Source organism: Diadema setosum, chromosome 14 (genome assembly GCF_964275005.1).
Source record: "Diadema setosum chromosome 14, eeDiaSeto1, whole genome shotgun sequence".
Taxonomy (NCBI): domain Eukaryota; kingdom Metazoa; phylum Echinodermata; class Echinoidea; order Diadematoida; family Diadematidae; genus Diadema; species Diadema setosum.
In genome coordinates this window covers 178,837-195,402 of record NC_092698.1, presented here as the reverse complement: position 1 = coordinate 195,402, position 16,566 = coordinate 178,837, and positions in this window count along the sequence as shown.

Sequence of the window (16,566 nt, the reverse complement as noted above, 5' to 3'; positions counted from 1 at the left end):
GTGTATGGCGTCTCACTCACCTCTTTGAAATTCCAGGTTGTGATTGTTTGACCCAATAACGGAGTTGTAGACAGGTTTTATGTTGCATAGAGGTATCTTGTGCCACATGAATAGAAGGCATCACTGTTTAGTAGTAGTAATGAACTTTTCATGTTGTAAATGATATAAAGATATGAATTTCATATCCAATCTTCGGGACAGCCGTGTGGCTTTATAATCGCTTAGCGCGCTGTCATTATGCACTACGTTAGGACGAGATGTTCGGGACCCGCAGGACACTATTATTTGTTTTTGTCTCTCTTTTTTCGTTTTTCTTTTGGCAGTTCAGCTTCATTCCGATGTCACTACCCCACGACACACAGTCACTCAAGTTACTTTTTTTTTTTTTTTTTTTTTTGGTCGGAGCCTGGAGGTTGGATTTGCTTCATTTATCATACTTAATGTTGTAAATTGCCCTTGGTATACAGTGCCCGGCTTGCCACCTTTCGCTTTCTCTTTCCTTTTCTCTACGTTTGTTCCTGTTACACTGCACAAGACAGGTCGGAAAATAATTTACATAACTCAACTGGAGCAGGAATGGCAACTGAATAAATTAACTCTAGGCCAGGTGTATGGCGTCTCGCTCGTCTCTTTGAAATTCCAGGTTGTTATTGTTTGACCCAATAACGGAATTGTAGACAGGTTTTATGTTGCTATAGAGGTATCTTGTGCCACATGAGTAGAAGGCATCACTGTTTAGTAGTAGTAATGAACTTTTTCATGTCCCTTCATGTCAATTATAGTGTGTTCAAAGGGGTTGTGTGTCTATCTGCCAAAGAAAAGGAAAACCTTATTTTCGTCATGGCTATTTCTCTATACGTAACCGTAGGTGATGAGTGTTGTTGGTATCTGAGCAGTGAATAACACAACATCAGGCTAAAATACCCCTTAGTTATACGCGCTAAGCGTTCAATTTGATATATCTTTATTTATGTAGTCAATCACTGCTAATGGAGTTACAGAATTATGTTATGACACCTTTCACTGAAAGTTTGTAAAGCAAAGTTTATGGACAAGGCAAGCAATTGTACATGAATAATACCAATGATTTCAGAGGGAAATTATGGTATACCTAAATGTAAGAGTATCATTGCTTTGGAATTGCTGAGACAATATCTTGGCACGAGGGCTTCCACTTCTAATAACTGATCCCTTTGAAGATGTGTCGGTCACGGGTGATCGTCATGATTCATCTTTCACGTAGAAGCTTCCGTTCCACACTCTTAGTTCGAGAAGACTTACCATCATACTTCAAATTGTGATTAAAGGTAAAGACTCAAAATCAGACAAGTTGACGTGTTATGTCTATGGGAGGTGATTCTTTTTTTAAACCATGCATTGACTTGACAACGTTTAAGCACCTTTATCTCAGCTGATTTTGCTCCATTTCCTCTGAAACTTAAGTATGTCGTAGCTCAGACAATAAGCTGCAGTAATCATGCATTTTATTTTTTCAAATTCCTCATCAGGTTGATAATTTTGCAGCTAAAAACTGAAAATGAGAATGGAATGTGGACCAAACGATTCCTGAATCATCTTTCACATATAAGCTTAAGTTCCTCATATTTTCTAGTCAAGACGTACATGGCCGAGAGGATAAAGGCGACGTCACAAGAGACGTGAGGTTGCACACGTACGGGTTCGAACCCCATAAGAGCACGAAACAAAATACTTATATCTTTTTCTTTTTTTTTCTTTTATGGAGTATTCACCTTCGTCCATGTAGAAATCACGTTTTCATGTAAACGTACACACACACAGGCACACACACATACACACACACAATATCCCTTTGTTTTGTGTTGGAGACCACATTTCTTTGACTGGCAACTTGGACTTGAAATTACAAATGTTAAAGTGAAGATGACTCTTAAAAGACCGCATGGCCATGTTTGATTTTTTTTTTTTACAATATAAAGACCTATTGGTAAATATTCATTCACATATCCTTTTCAATCAACTTACTTGGACACGCCGACACCACACGAAATTTTCAATTGGTTGCATGACAGAAACAATTTCATCTGAATTATGTAGGCCTGTATAAAGAATTAGACTTCACGAATATTTCTCAATATTAATTCAAGTCGCTACTTAACATTATTTTCGTTGTCGATCACTGAAAATGAGAATGGAATCTGGTCGAAACGATTCCCGATTAATCTTTGTAACGGTATATTGATCGAATCCACGCGGCCACTCGTGGGAAGTTGAATAGCGCTATCAGTGACTTGACGTATATCGCCGAAAAACTGAATATCAATGTAAATTAGTGTTGTGTATAGCATACATAGATAGATTTAAGATTGGCACAAGATCTTCGGATCTTCCGTGTGGCAGAATCGCTTGGCACGCTGCGTGTTTATAATGCCCGACCGGAAGGAGAGAAGTTAATCGAGTCCCGCAGGACTTTTTCCTTTTATTTCTTTTTTCTTTCTATTTTCTGCAGTTCAGCTTCACTCTGATGTCATGAACACAGCTACTCTATTTCCCTTGTTTTGTATTGGAGTTTGGAGGTTGGGTTTGCTTCTTTAATTTTGTCACTCGTAATGTTGTAAATTGCCCCCTGAAACAGTACCCCGCTTGCCACCATTCGTTTTCTCTTTCCTTTTCTCTTCATTTGTTCTTGTTACACTGCAGCAGGATATTTAGGAACGTGTACGTTTACATAACTAACAGGAATGGGAACTGAATTAATTAACTCCAGTCCAGGTGCATGGCGTCTCGGTTATCTCTTTGGAATTCCAGGTTGTTATTGTTTGACCAAAATATAACGGAGTTAAAGACAGGCAGGGAAGGAAGTGACTTGATATTGCTTCATAATGAGGAATTTCGGGCAACACCTTTCCAAGTGTAGTGATTATGACGGGGTTCTCTGTCGTTTATTTTCGTCATGGCTGTTTCACTATAGTTTAGCCATAGGTGATATATGTTGTTGGCATCTGGGAGAATAGAACAGATCAGTACCAAACTGGAATAGCCCTATAAGCAATGTGGTAAGCGTTCAATTTTTTTGCATTATCTTTCTTCTTTAAAGTCAATCACTACTGATCGTAATACACAATATAATATGACACGTTCCACTGGTAGTTTAGGAAAAGGGAGTTAATGCACGATGCAATGATAAATGTGCTACCATTGATTTTAGAGACATCATTGTGGTGTGGTACTGGTAATGGTAAGGGAACCATAGATTGCTTTTAAAGTAATGAGACAATCATTGGACCTTTGCATCAAGACCGTATTCCCATCTAGAATATAATGCATGTTCGTGGGGCGTTTTTTTTTTTAATCCTGACGTGGACATTTTCTTTTTCTTGTTTTTAATTTAAGAATGTTATATATAGCTTTGTTTCTTTCCCCTAACATTTTTTTTTTTGTGTTGAATATAAAGTTGGACGTTCCGTGACCGAGTAGAAGAGCAGCGATTTAGTTACAGTTTCAATGCATCTTGTTTACCATCTTCTCTGACATTATATTAATGGTTTTAATATTTGACATTGTCTGTCTATTTGCCTGTTTATGCTCATAAAACACTGCTATAACAACTGATACATTTGCTTCACTTGTCACACGCAATGATATGGATTGCAGTTGTGCATGCAGTTTTCCTTTTGCCACCTCTCGTTTTTCTCTCCCCTTTTCCTTCACTTTGGTTTTGTTATACTGCAGAGGGAATGATTACAATAACATAACTCAACTTGAAGTAGGAATGAGAACTGAATAAATTAACTCTAGGCCAGGTGCATATAGCGTCTTGCTCGTCTCTTTGAAATTTCAGGTTGTCATTGTTCGACCAACGGAGTTGAAGACAGGCTTTATGTTGCTATAGAGGTATCTCGCGCCACATGAATGGAATGCATACGCTGTTTAGTATTAGTAATGAACTTTTTCATGTCCATCCCTGCCAATAAAAGTGTGTTTGACGGGGTTCTGTGTCATTCTGCCTATGAGAAAGCAAAGTTTTATTTTCGCCATGGCTGTTTCTCTATGCGTAGCCGTGGGTGATGGGTGTTGTTGGCATCTGGGCAGTAAAGAACCGAGTATCATGCTATAATACTCTCCCCCCGTTAGGTTCTAAGCGTTCAATACGGTGATACATCTCTCTTCTTTATTATGTCAATCACTGCTGATGGTATTACAGAATCATGTTATGACACGTTTCACTCAAAGCTTAAAAAACAAAGTTTATGCACGACACAAGTAATGATGCATGAGTCCTATAGGCCATTGATTTTAGATGAGAAATTATGATATGCCTATAGTAGGGGTGTCATTGATTAGGAATTAATGACACGATTAAGCACTCCTTCCACTTCTAACTGTCCCCTTTGAATGTGTGTCGATCACGTGAGATCGTCATAAATTATCATTCACGTATAAGTTTACGTTCAAAGTGTCCGCTTAGTTGGAGGAGACCTATAGTTATATGATTAAAGGCGATGTCTCTTTCGCTGGAGCCGTACGTTTGGTCAGTTTTTCTTTTGTCCTTTTCTCTTTAATTGAGGTATCGCTTTCGTCCAGGATAAATCACATTCTCATGTAAACAGACTCACTTGCTCTATATCCCTTGTTTTGTATGGGAGGCTTCATTGGTTTTACTGCTGGTAAATCTCACAGGCTTATATATAGCTGTAAGAGCTCTCTGAACTGATCATTATAATGGTCAAAGGTCATGTTTTAAAAGGCCACTGTTAAAGCCAGGATGTTTATAAACACTTAATTATTATGTTTTATTTGTACGTGCCGAGGATCACTTGGACCCCGTTTACAGTGCGAGGCTCGGCCGCCCACCTTCATTTCGGTGTAAACGCGTAAAAGGCCAAATGCGGGGCAAAAATTGGCCTCGCATTAGGCCACGCTCTGGAGGTGGTCTCGGCCGCGGCCGAGCCGCGGTCGCGCCCGGCCTTTTTCTCAGTGTAAACGCAAACTGGGCTAAATGCGCGGCCAATTTTAGTCTGGCTTCCAAACCCTAGCCTGTACTATTTCGCTATTCAGGATATTAACCACTTCAACGTCGAAAACTAGTATAGTTTAAGGTGGTTTTGTCCTGCAAAGGATTTTCTCCTTCGGCAAAGGCCTTTGCCCGAACGGCGACTTCGTCGCCATGGAATTCAGTTGGCAAAGGCTCTGAAAACCAGACAATACCAAATTGCGTTTGTTTACAAGTAGAGCGCCACTACGACAAAATATTGAAAGGTTTGAATCAAAAGCGCGGCCGAGCCCGGCAGTGTAAAGGGACTAAATTGCGGGGCTCGGCCTCGTAATTGAGGTTGGCCTTGGCCGCAGCTCGGCCGCGGCTCGGCCCAGCCCCGCACCGTAAACGGGGTCTAAGTTTATGCACTGTACGTACTCAAAAAGTCCGTAAATCGCACACGCACAGAATTTCCACTTAGTTTGTGTGACAGAAAAACAAATGTGATCTGAATAATGTAGGCCCAAAAAAGTTTAACTAAGTATCTCATTATAACTTCAAGGTGCTATATGACATTCTTTTCTTTGTCGATCACGGATGACCGACATCTGATGACCCCAAGCGTATCACCTAACTCGTCTTCAGTGTGACGAGTTTCATATATCGTTTTTTTTAATTCTTCTTTCTTTCTGGACAATTTTGTGTCGTCAATATCTCAAGAATGACATTACGAAATAACATTTTCAGTCAACATGTCTCATGACAAAATCTAGCCACAATAAGGTTTTCATGACAGTAACATATCTATGACGTCATCTAGGCGCCATTTTGTGATTTTCGGACCTTGTCACATGATCGATCATAACTTCATAACTAGATGTAATTTCTGTATCATTTTCGGTGGACATGAAGTCCAGGTCACGCTCTATCTTACTTTTTAACGCTAGTTACACAGGTCATCATTACGCGCGCGCGCGTCAAAATTTTAAAAGGCTCAAAACGACTTCCCAATGGGAAATCTCGAAGTTTCAGACAATTTTAAGCGTTTCAAACATTTTCTCGCGTGCGCGTCCGTCCGCGCAATTTCGCGCGCAGAGCCCGTGAGCAACATGAAAATGCCATTTTTTTTTTTTGACTGATCTGGATTCCTTATACTTTGAGTAAAAATATCCATTGATTTCCGATCGATTTCGACCTATAACAAAGGAATGCACTGGCGTCAAAGTTGAAATTCCGCGTGCGCGTCTTTATGCAAATATAGTGAAAAAACATGTTTTTGTTTATTTCGCCATAGCTCTTTAAATCGTCCGTTGATCCTATATTTCTATTGCATATTACAAAAGTATATGAATTGTAAATAACATTCCAAGTATCAATATTGCCAGGAAAACGCGATGACGTCATCATATCGACATTTTAAAAAAAAAGTGGAATTGATTTTTTTGAGGTACTGTTTCAGACATTCATTTGCTCGTATCTCTGTTGTTTAAGCTCAATATTATCCCAAATTCAGATATGTTGTACTTTGAACATTTGCCTATCAAGTCCATGTGATGGTTTTGAAATATGATGACGTCATCATACTAGAAATTGTGATTAAAGGTAAAGACTCAAAATCAGACCAGTTTACGTGTTATGTCTATGGGAGATGATTTTTTTTTAAACTATGCATTGACTTGACAACGTTTAAGCACCTTTACCTCATCTGATTTTGCTCCATTTCCTCTGAAACATACGTATGTTGTAGCTGAGACAATAAGCTTTAGTAATCGTGCATTTTATGTTTTCAAATCTCCTCATTAGGTTTGATAATTTTGTAGTTTAAAACTGAAAATGAGAATGATTCTGTACAGAACGATTCCCAATTTTTTTTTGCAACTGTATATTGATCGAATCCACGCTGCCACTTGTGAGAAGTTAGATAGCGCCATCACAAGTCAACACATTCACGATAGTATTTAGATATTAGTTTCGCACTCAATCTTCAGGACAGCCGTGTGGCACAGCCGTGTGGCATAATCGCTTACCGAGCTGGGTGTTCATAACGCCTTACCGGAAGGTGAGAAGCTCGCCTCCAACAGGACTTTTTTCCGTTCTTTCTTTTTCTCTCTTTTTTTTTCCGCAGTTCAGCTTTACTCCGATGTCATTTTTCCTGTCACTTCATCAAGTGTACGTAACCCGTGAACACGGCTGCTCTATTTCCCTTGTTTTCTATTGGAGTTTGGAGTTTGGGTTTGCTTCATTAATTTTGTCACACTTAATGTTGTAAATTGCCCCTTGTTACAGTGTCCCGCTTGCCACATTTCGTTTGCTCTTTCCTTTTCTCTTCATTGGTTATTGTTATACTGTAACAAGATAGGTAGGAACATGTACGTTTAAATAACTTGCAGGAATGGGAGCTGAATTGATTAACTCTAGTCCAGGTGTATGGCGTCTCGCTCATCTCTTTGAAATTCCAGGTTGTTAATGTTTGAGCCAATAACGAAGTTGTAGACAGGTTTTATGTTGCTATAGAGGTATCTTGTGCCATATGAGTGGAAGGCATCACTGTTTAGTAGTAGTAATGAACTTTTTCATGTTGTAAATGGTATAAAGATATAAATTTCACATCCAATCTTCGGGACAGCCGTGTGGCTTTAAAGTCGCTTAGCGCGCTGCATGGTCACTATGCACTGCCTTAGGACGAGATGTTCGAGACCCGCAGGACGCTATCATTTTTTGTTCTCTCTCTCTTTCTTTGTTTTTCTTTTGGCAGTTCAGCTTTATTGCGATCGATGTCATTTATCGTATTATCTTATCAAGTATACTACCCCACGACACACAGTCTCTCAAGTTCCCCCCCTTTTTTTGTCGGAGGCTGGAGGTTGGATTTGCTTCATTTATCATACGTATTGTTTAAATTGCCCTTGGTACAGTGCCCCGCTTGCCACCTTTCCTTTCTCTACGTTTGTTCCTGTGTTGAATACACCGTCACACGACAGGTCGGAAAATAATTTACATAACTCAACTGGAGCAGGAATGGCAACTGAATGACTTAACTCTAGGCCAGGTGTATGGCATCTCGGTCATCTCTTTGAAATTCCACGTTGTTATTGTTTGACCCAAGAACGGAGTTGTAGACAGGTTTTATGTTGCTATAGAGGTATCTTGTGCCACATGAGTAGAAGGTATCACTGTTTAGTAGTAGTAATGAACTTTTTCATGTCCCTCCATGTCAATTATAGTGTGTTTAAAGGGGTTGTGTGTCTATCTGCCAAAGAAAAGGAAAACTTTTATTTTCGTCATGGCTGTTTCTCTATACGTAGCCGTAGGTGATGAGTGTTGTCGGTATCTGAGCAGTAGCGTTCAATTTGATATAATCTTTATTTATGTAGTCAATCACTGCTAATGGAGTTACAGAATGTTATGACACGTTTCACTGAAAGTTTGTAAAGCAAAGTTTATGGACAAGGCAAGCAATTGTACATAAATAATACCATTGATTTCAGAGGGAAATTATGCTATGCCTAAATGTAAGGGTATCATTGCTTTGGAATTGCTGAGACAATATGCTTGGCACGAGGGCTTCCACTTGTAACTGATCCCTTTGAAGATGTGTCGGTCACGGGTGATCGTCATGATTCATCTTTCACGTAGAAGCTTACGTTCCACACTCTTAGTTCGAGAAGACTTACCATACTTCAAATTGTGATTAAAGGTAAAGACTCAAAATCAGACAAGTTGACGTGTTATGTCTGTGGGAGGTGATTCTTTTTTAAACCATGCATTGACTTGACAACGTTTAATCACCTTTATCTCAGCTGATTTTGCTCCATTTCCTCTGTAACTTAAGCATGTGGTAACTGAGACAATAAGCTGCAGTAATCATGCATTTTATTTTTTTCAAATCTCTTCATCAGGTTCGAACCCCATAAGAGCACGAAACAAAATACTTGTATCTTTTGCTTTTTTCCTTTTATGGATTATTCACCTTCGTCCATGTAGTAATCACGTTTTCATGTAAACGTACACACACACACACACACACACACACACACACACAATCCCTTTGTTTTGTGTTGGAGACCACATTGCTTTGACAGGCAACTTGGACTTGAAATTACAAATGTTAAAGTGAAGATGACTCTTGAAAGACCGCATGGCCATGTTTGATTTAAAAAAAAAAAATATAAAGACCTGCTGGTAAATATTCCTTTACATATCCTTTCCAATCTACTTACTTGGACACGCCTGTTGAGGTGCAAAAGTGCGAATTGGTGCAAAACCGCGAATTGCCGCCTAAGCTGGTATAAAAAATAAAAACACAGAGCGTGATCGGCAGAATGTGAGATCGGGTACAATTCGGATGGGGGACACAGAGGGCGGCTCGGCAAGATCTAGAGTCTCTTTTATAGTTTGGAAACGACGTGGCGTTCATATCATTGGTTTTCACAACTCTCTCTAGGTACATTCCAAACTGGCACAACCAAGATATTTTCGTAGCTTAACGCACGATAAAATCTCTAGATTGAAATAGAAATCAGAGGCAGATTGGAATGATGTGCTCCAGGAATATGACATTGATGTTGCATATGATAAATTTATGGACATAATGTAATATTTTCAATGAGTGTATTCCCCCTATGATTATTAAGCAGAAAAATTACAAGTGTCGAGCCCGGCAACCCTGGGTTACCAAATCTCTGCTCAGGTGTATAAATCGGAAAAATAAACTTTATTATAGATTCCGTTCTAATCCTTCAGATGCATCTCGTAAACTAGAAATGTCGCTATGGCGACTGATGCCTCCGCCATAATGCATGATTCTCCCAATAGGTGTATAGTACAATGTCTTCACAATGTGTGACGACAGTTTCACATAAATGGCAAAATATTGAAATGACAGGTTTGTCAGAAATATCTTGAATGTTCACTTTCCTTGAACTGGGTTTGCTATAATTGTCTAAGAGGGCAGGTACACATATTTGGGGAATTGAGGATTTTTACTTGACTTCTGACCGTCCCTTTTATAAGTTTATGCATTGAGTAATTCTCAAGGAATGAAGAAAGAGTGTAAGTACAGTACAAAATAGGTTTTTTTTTTTGCATTTAAACCTGGCCTTTGACCCTTAACCTTTGACCTTCTGGCTGGAAATTTCCCAGAGAATCTCCATTAGGTAATACATGTATATATTAAGTTTTAAAACTAACAATGCAAGCATTGTATAATATACTAGTATATGGGGGAAATAGTAAAAATTTGAGGAGTTGACCTTGACCTTTGACCCCTTGACTATTGACCCATGACCCCTGAGTTCCCTAGATAATCCCTGCCAGTCAGTACATGCGTATGTACCAAGTTCCATGAAAATACATTGAACCATTTGCGAGAAAAGTGAAATTGTAACATTTTCACCTAACCTTTGACCTTTTGACCTTTGACCTTATGACATGAAACTCTCTCTGGAGAATCTTTACACAGTAGTACATGTCTACGCTAAGTTTAAAAAAAATACCTTTGGGCATTGCATAGATATGGGGAAAATAGCAACATTTTTAGCATTTGACCTTGACCTTTTGACCTTTGACCTCTTGCCAATGTCACTTAAATCTACTCAACTAATTGCCCCATCATACATCATCCTTGGACCAAGTCTGGTGAAAGCTGCTTCATCCAGTCTTGAGTTATCGCGCAAACAAATACAATTTCATGATTTGACCTTGACCTTTGACCTTTGACCTTTGGCCGATTTCACCCAAAATCTAATCAAGTAATTGCCCCATCATACTTTATACTTGGACCAAGTTTGGTAAAATTCCAGTCAGTACGGACGTACGGACGGACGTACGGACGGACGGACGGACGGACGGACAACCCGAAAACATAATGCCTCCGGCACCACTTCGTGGCGGAGGCATAAAAATATGTTAAATATGGAAATACCTTGACTTCTTTATTGCGAATTGCGAAGAATGATTATTATTGCTCTCAGTTTGATTTGTCTCATAATAATACTAAAGCCACTTGGAATGTTATTAATAATGCGCTGAATAGAAATAGTCAAAAGAAGCAACCCACTAGAATTTCGTTAAATAATGAGTGTATTGAAAATAGCAAGAGGATTGCTGATGCCTTTAATGACTTTTTTGCAGACATAGGACCCACCCTTGCTAAAGAAGTACCTTCCACTGATTATGATTTTACTTCTTTCTTGAAAGATCGTGATACTGAGTCATTGTTTATTGTTCCAACTCATTCAGAAGAAATAAAGCGTATTGTAAATAATTTGCAAAATAAACCTAGTTTTGGCCATGATGGTATTAGTTATTGTGCTAAAGAAAGTAGTGGATGGAATTTTGACTCCTTTGGAACATAACTTTCAATCTTTGGTGAGTGGTGTTGTTCCGGGGAAAAAATGAAAATTGCTAAGGTTGTTCCAGTTTTTAAGACAGGAGATAGGTTAGAACTAAACAATTATTGACCAGTATCTTTATTAAAAATACCCTCAATATATAAAATTCTTTAAAAACTTATCTATACAAGAGCGGTGAAATTTTTAAAGAATTGTGGGGTACTTTCTAAATTTCAGTTTGGATCTAGAGAAAAACATTCCACTATTCTTGCTATTTTGCATTTTATTAATAAGGTAACAACTGCCATTGATAATTATGAATACACCATTTGACTTTTTTTGGACTTTCCAAAGACTTTCGATATAGTTGATCACAATATTCTGCTTTATAAGTTATGCCATTATGGTATAAGAGGCAAAGCCCTTGACTGGTTTAAAAGTTATCTTTAGAATAGGAAACAATATGTACCGGTACATTTTAATGAGTGTGACTCTGTAATTAAAGAACTTCGATGTAGGGTACCACACTGGGATCTCTCCTCGGCCCATTGTTGTTTATTTTATATATAAATGATTTTCAAAATGCATCAAGTGCGTTATCATTCATTGCTGATGATTCGAATGTATTTCTTTCTAACAGAGATCCTAAGTTACTTTTGAAACAAACTAATAAGGAGCTTAATGGCGTGCATGATTGGGTATGTGCAAATACACTATCTATCAATTTGGATAAAACTCGATGTATGTTGTTCAGTAATTCAATCTCATCTCTTGATGGTGATGTAATACTTAAGAACAACACAATCAAAATGGTTGAGGAGTTAAAGTTTCTTGGGTTATTGATTGATAATAAGTTGTCTTGGAAACCACACACTGTGCATCTAAATAAGTTACTCTCTACACCGATAGAACGTTGGAATTATAAACAAGTTGAAATACTTGTTTCCCTCACATGTATTATTGTTGTTATATTCCACACTTGTTTTACCCTATATATAAATTATGGTAATCTTGCATGGGGCAACTCCAATAAGTGTCAGTTGAATAGACTCTCAATACAAAAAAGGGCGATGAGAATAATCTTGAATAAGCCTAGATTAGCTCCTTCAAAATAAAGTGTCGAAATTAAACGATTTGTTCTATTATCAGCTAGGCTGTTTAATATATCAAGCACGCCTTCACGATTTACCTGAGGTATTACAATCAATGTTCATAACAAATGATGGAATGCATAGGCATTCTACACGCCAAGATTCTTTCTTTCATTTACCACTTCCTCGTACTGAGCTGAAAACAGTTAATATACAAGAACCAGCTGACAAGGTTTCCACACGGTAATCTCCTTTCGAAACTTTAGAAATTGCTCGGTCGAAATGCTAAGTAAAACTGTAAATTTCTACTGAATACGGCACAGAAGATGAGCTCGAGTCGCGTACATTGCCCATTTATTGTGTACCTATACCTATACCTCGCGATCGCATGCATGCGCGGCACACGTGTGTGTAAATCCAGCAGATGAGTGTACTGTACGTAACAGGTGATAGACCTCTACCGTTCTATTTTCTACCAGCTTAGGCGGCAATTCGCGGTTTTGCACCAATTCGCACTTTTGCACCTCAACACACGCCGACACCACACGAAATTTTCTATTAGTTGCATGACAGAAGCAATTTCGCCTGAATTATGTAGGACTGTATAAAGAATTGGACTTCACGAACATTTCTCAATATCACTTCAAGTCGCTACTTAACATTATTTTCGTTGTCGATCACTGAAAATGAGAATGGAATCTGGTTGAAACGATTCCCGATTTATCTTTGTAACTGTATATTGATCGAATCCACGCGGCCACTCGTGGGAAGTTGAATAGCGCTATCAGTGACTTGACGTATATCGCCGAAAACTGAATATCAATGTAAATTTGTGTTGTGTATAGCAGACATAGATTTAAGTTTCGCACAAGATCTTCGGATCTTCCGTGTGGCAGAATCGCTTAGCACGCTGCGTGTTTATAATGCCCGACCGGAAGGAGAGAAGTTAATCGAGTCCCGCAGGACTTTTTCCTTTTATTTCTCTTTTCTTTTTTTTTATCTGCTGTTCAGCTTCACTCTGATGTCATGAACACAGCTACTCTATTTTCCTTGTTTTGTATTGGAGTTTGGAGGTTGGGTCTGCTTCATTAATTTTGTCACACGTAATGTTGTAAATTGCCCCTTGAAACAGTACCCCGCTTGCCACCATTCGTTTTCTCTTTCCTTTTCTCTTCATTTGTTCTTGTTATACTGTAGCAGGATATTTAGGAACGTGTACGTTTACATAACTAACAGGAATGGGAACTGAATTAATTAACTCTAGTCCAGGCGCATGGCGTCTCGCTTATCTCTTTGGAATTCCAGGTTGTTATTGTTTGACCAAATAACGGAGTTAAAGACAGGCAGGGAAGGAAGTGACTTGATATTGCTTCATAATGAGGAATTTCGGGCAAAACCTTTCCAAGTGTAGTGATTATGACGGGGTTCTCTGTCATTTATTTTCGTCATGGCTGTTTCACTAGTTAGCCATAGGTGATTATGTTGCTGGCATCTGGGAGAATAGAACAGATCAGTACCAAACTGAAATAGCCCTATAAGCAATGTGGTAAGCGTTCAATTTTTTGCATTATCTTTCTTCTTTAAAGTCAATCACTACTGATCGAAATACACAATATAATATGACACGTTCCACTGGTAGTTTAGGAAAAGGGAGTTAATGCACGATGCAATGATAAATGTCCTGCCATTGATTTTAGAGACGTCATTGTGGTGTGGTACTGGTGATGGTAAGGGAACCATAGATTGCTTTTAAAGTAATGAGACAATCATTGGACCTTTGCATCAAGACCGATTCCCATCTAGAATATAATGCATGTTCGTGCGGCGTTTTTTTTTTAAATCCTGACGTGGACATTTTCTTTTTCTTGTTTTAATTTAAGAATGTTATATCCAAATTTGTTTCTTTCCCATAACATTTTTTTTGTGTTGTTGAATATAAAGTTGGACGTTCCGTGACCGAGTAGAAGAGCAGCGATTTAGTTAGTTTCAATGCATCTTGTTTACCATCTTCTCTGACATTAAATTGATGGTTTTTATATTTGACATTATCTGTCTATTTGCCAGTTTATGCTCATAAAACATTGCTATAACAACTAATACATTTGCTTCACTTGTCACACGCAATGATATGGATTGCAGTTGTGCATGCAGTTTTCCTTTTGCCACCTCTCGTTTTTCTCTCCCCTTTTCCCTCACTTTGGTTTTGTTATACTGCAGATGGGAATGATTACAATAACATAACCCAACTTGAGGTACGAATGAGAACTGAATAAATTAACTCTAGGCCAGGTGTATATAGCGTCTCGCTCATCTCTTTGAAATTTCATGTTGTCATTCTTCGACCAACGGAGTTGAAGACAGGCTTTATGTTGCTATAGAGGTACTGTATCTCGCGCCACATGAATGGAATGCATACGCTGTTTAGTATTAGTAATGATCTTTTTATGTCCATCCCTGCCAAGAAAAGTGTGTTTGACGGGGTTCTGTGTCATTCTGACTACGAGAAAGCAAAGTTTTATTTTCGCCATGGCTGTTTCTCTATAATATATGCGTAGCCGTGGGTGATGGGTGTTGTTGGCATCTGGGCAGTAAAGAACCGAGTATCATGCTATAATACCCTCCCCCCGTTAGGTTCTAAGCGTTCAATACGGTGATATATCTTTCTTCTTTATTATATCAATCCTGATGGAATTACAGAATTATGTTATGACACGTTTCACTCAAAGCTTAAAAAACAAAGTTTATGCACGATACAAGTAATGGTGCATGAGTCCTATAGGCCATTGATTTTAGATGAGAAATTATGATTATGCCTATAGTAGTGGTGTCATTGATTAGGAATTAATGACACGATTAAGCACTCCTTCCACTTCTAACTGTCCCCTTTGAATGTGTGTCGATCACGTGAGATCGTCATAAATTATCATTCACGTATAAACTTACATTCAAAGTGTACTCTTAGTTGGAGGAGACCTATAGTTACATGGTTAAAGGTGATGTCTCTTTCGCTAGAGCTGTACGTTTAGCCCGTTTTCTTTTGCCCTTTTCTCTTTAATTGAGGTATCACTTTCGTCCAGGATAAATCACATTCTCACGTAAACAGCCTCACTTGCTCTATATCCCTTGTTTTGTATCGGAGGCTTCATTGGTTTTACTGCTGGTAAATCTCACAGGCTTGTATATAGCTGTAAGAGCTCTCTGAACTGATCATTGTGATAGCAAGATTAGAGGGAGTCATATTGGTTATGTAAATAATGGTCAAAGGTCATGTTTTAAAAGGCCACTGTTAAAGCCAGGATGGTTATAAACACTTAATTGTCATGTTTTATTTGTACATGCCGAGGATCACTTGGACCCCGTTAACAGTGCGAGGCTCGGCCGCGGCTCGGCCGCGGCGAGCCCACCTTCATTTCGGTGTAAACGCGCTAAAGGCCAAATGCGGGGCCAAAATTGGCCTCGCATTAGGCCACGCTCTGGAGGTGGTCTCGGCCGCGGCCGAGCCGCGGTCGCGCCCGGCCTTTTTCTCAGTGTAAGCGCAAACTGGGCTAAATGCGCGGCCAATTTTAGTCTGGCTTCCAAACCCTCGCCTGTACTATTTCGCTATTCAAGATATTAACCACTTCAACGTCGAAAAACTAGGATAGTTTAAGGTGGTTTTGTCCTGCAAACGATTTTCTCCTTCGGCAAAGGCCTTTGCCCGAACGGCGACTTCGTCGCCACGGAATTCAGTTGGCAAAGGATCTGAAAACCAGACAATACCAAATTGCGTTTGTTTAAAAGTAGAGCGCCACTACGACAAAATATTGAAAGGTTTGAATCAAAAGCGCGACCGAGCCCGGCAGTGTAAACGGACTAAATTGCGGGGCTCGGCCTCGCAATTGAGGTTGGCCTTGGCCGCAGCTCGGCGGCGGCTCGGCCCAGCCCCGCACCGTAAACGGGATCTAAGTTTATGCACTGTACGTACTCAAAAAGTCCGTAAATCGACTTAATCGCACACGCACAGAATTTCCACTTAGTTTGTGTGACAGAAAAACAAATGTGATCTGAATAATGTAGGCCCAAAAAAGTTCAACTAAGTATCTCATTATAACTTCAAGGTGCTATATTACATTCTTTTCTTTGTCGATCACAGATGACCGACATCTGATGACCCCAAGCGTATCACCTAACTCGTCTTCAGTGTGACGAG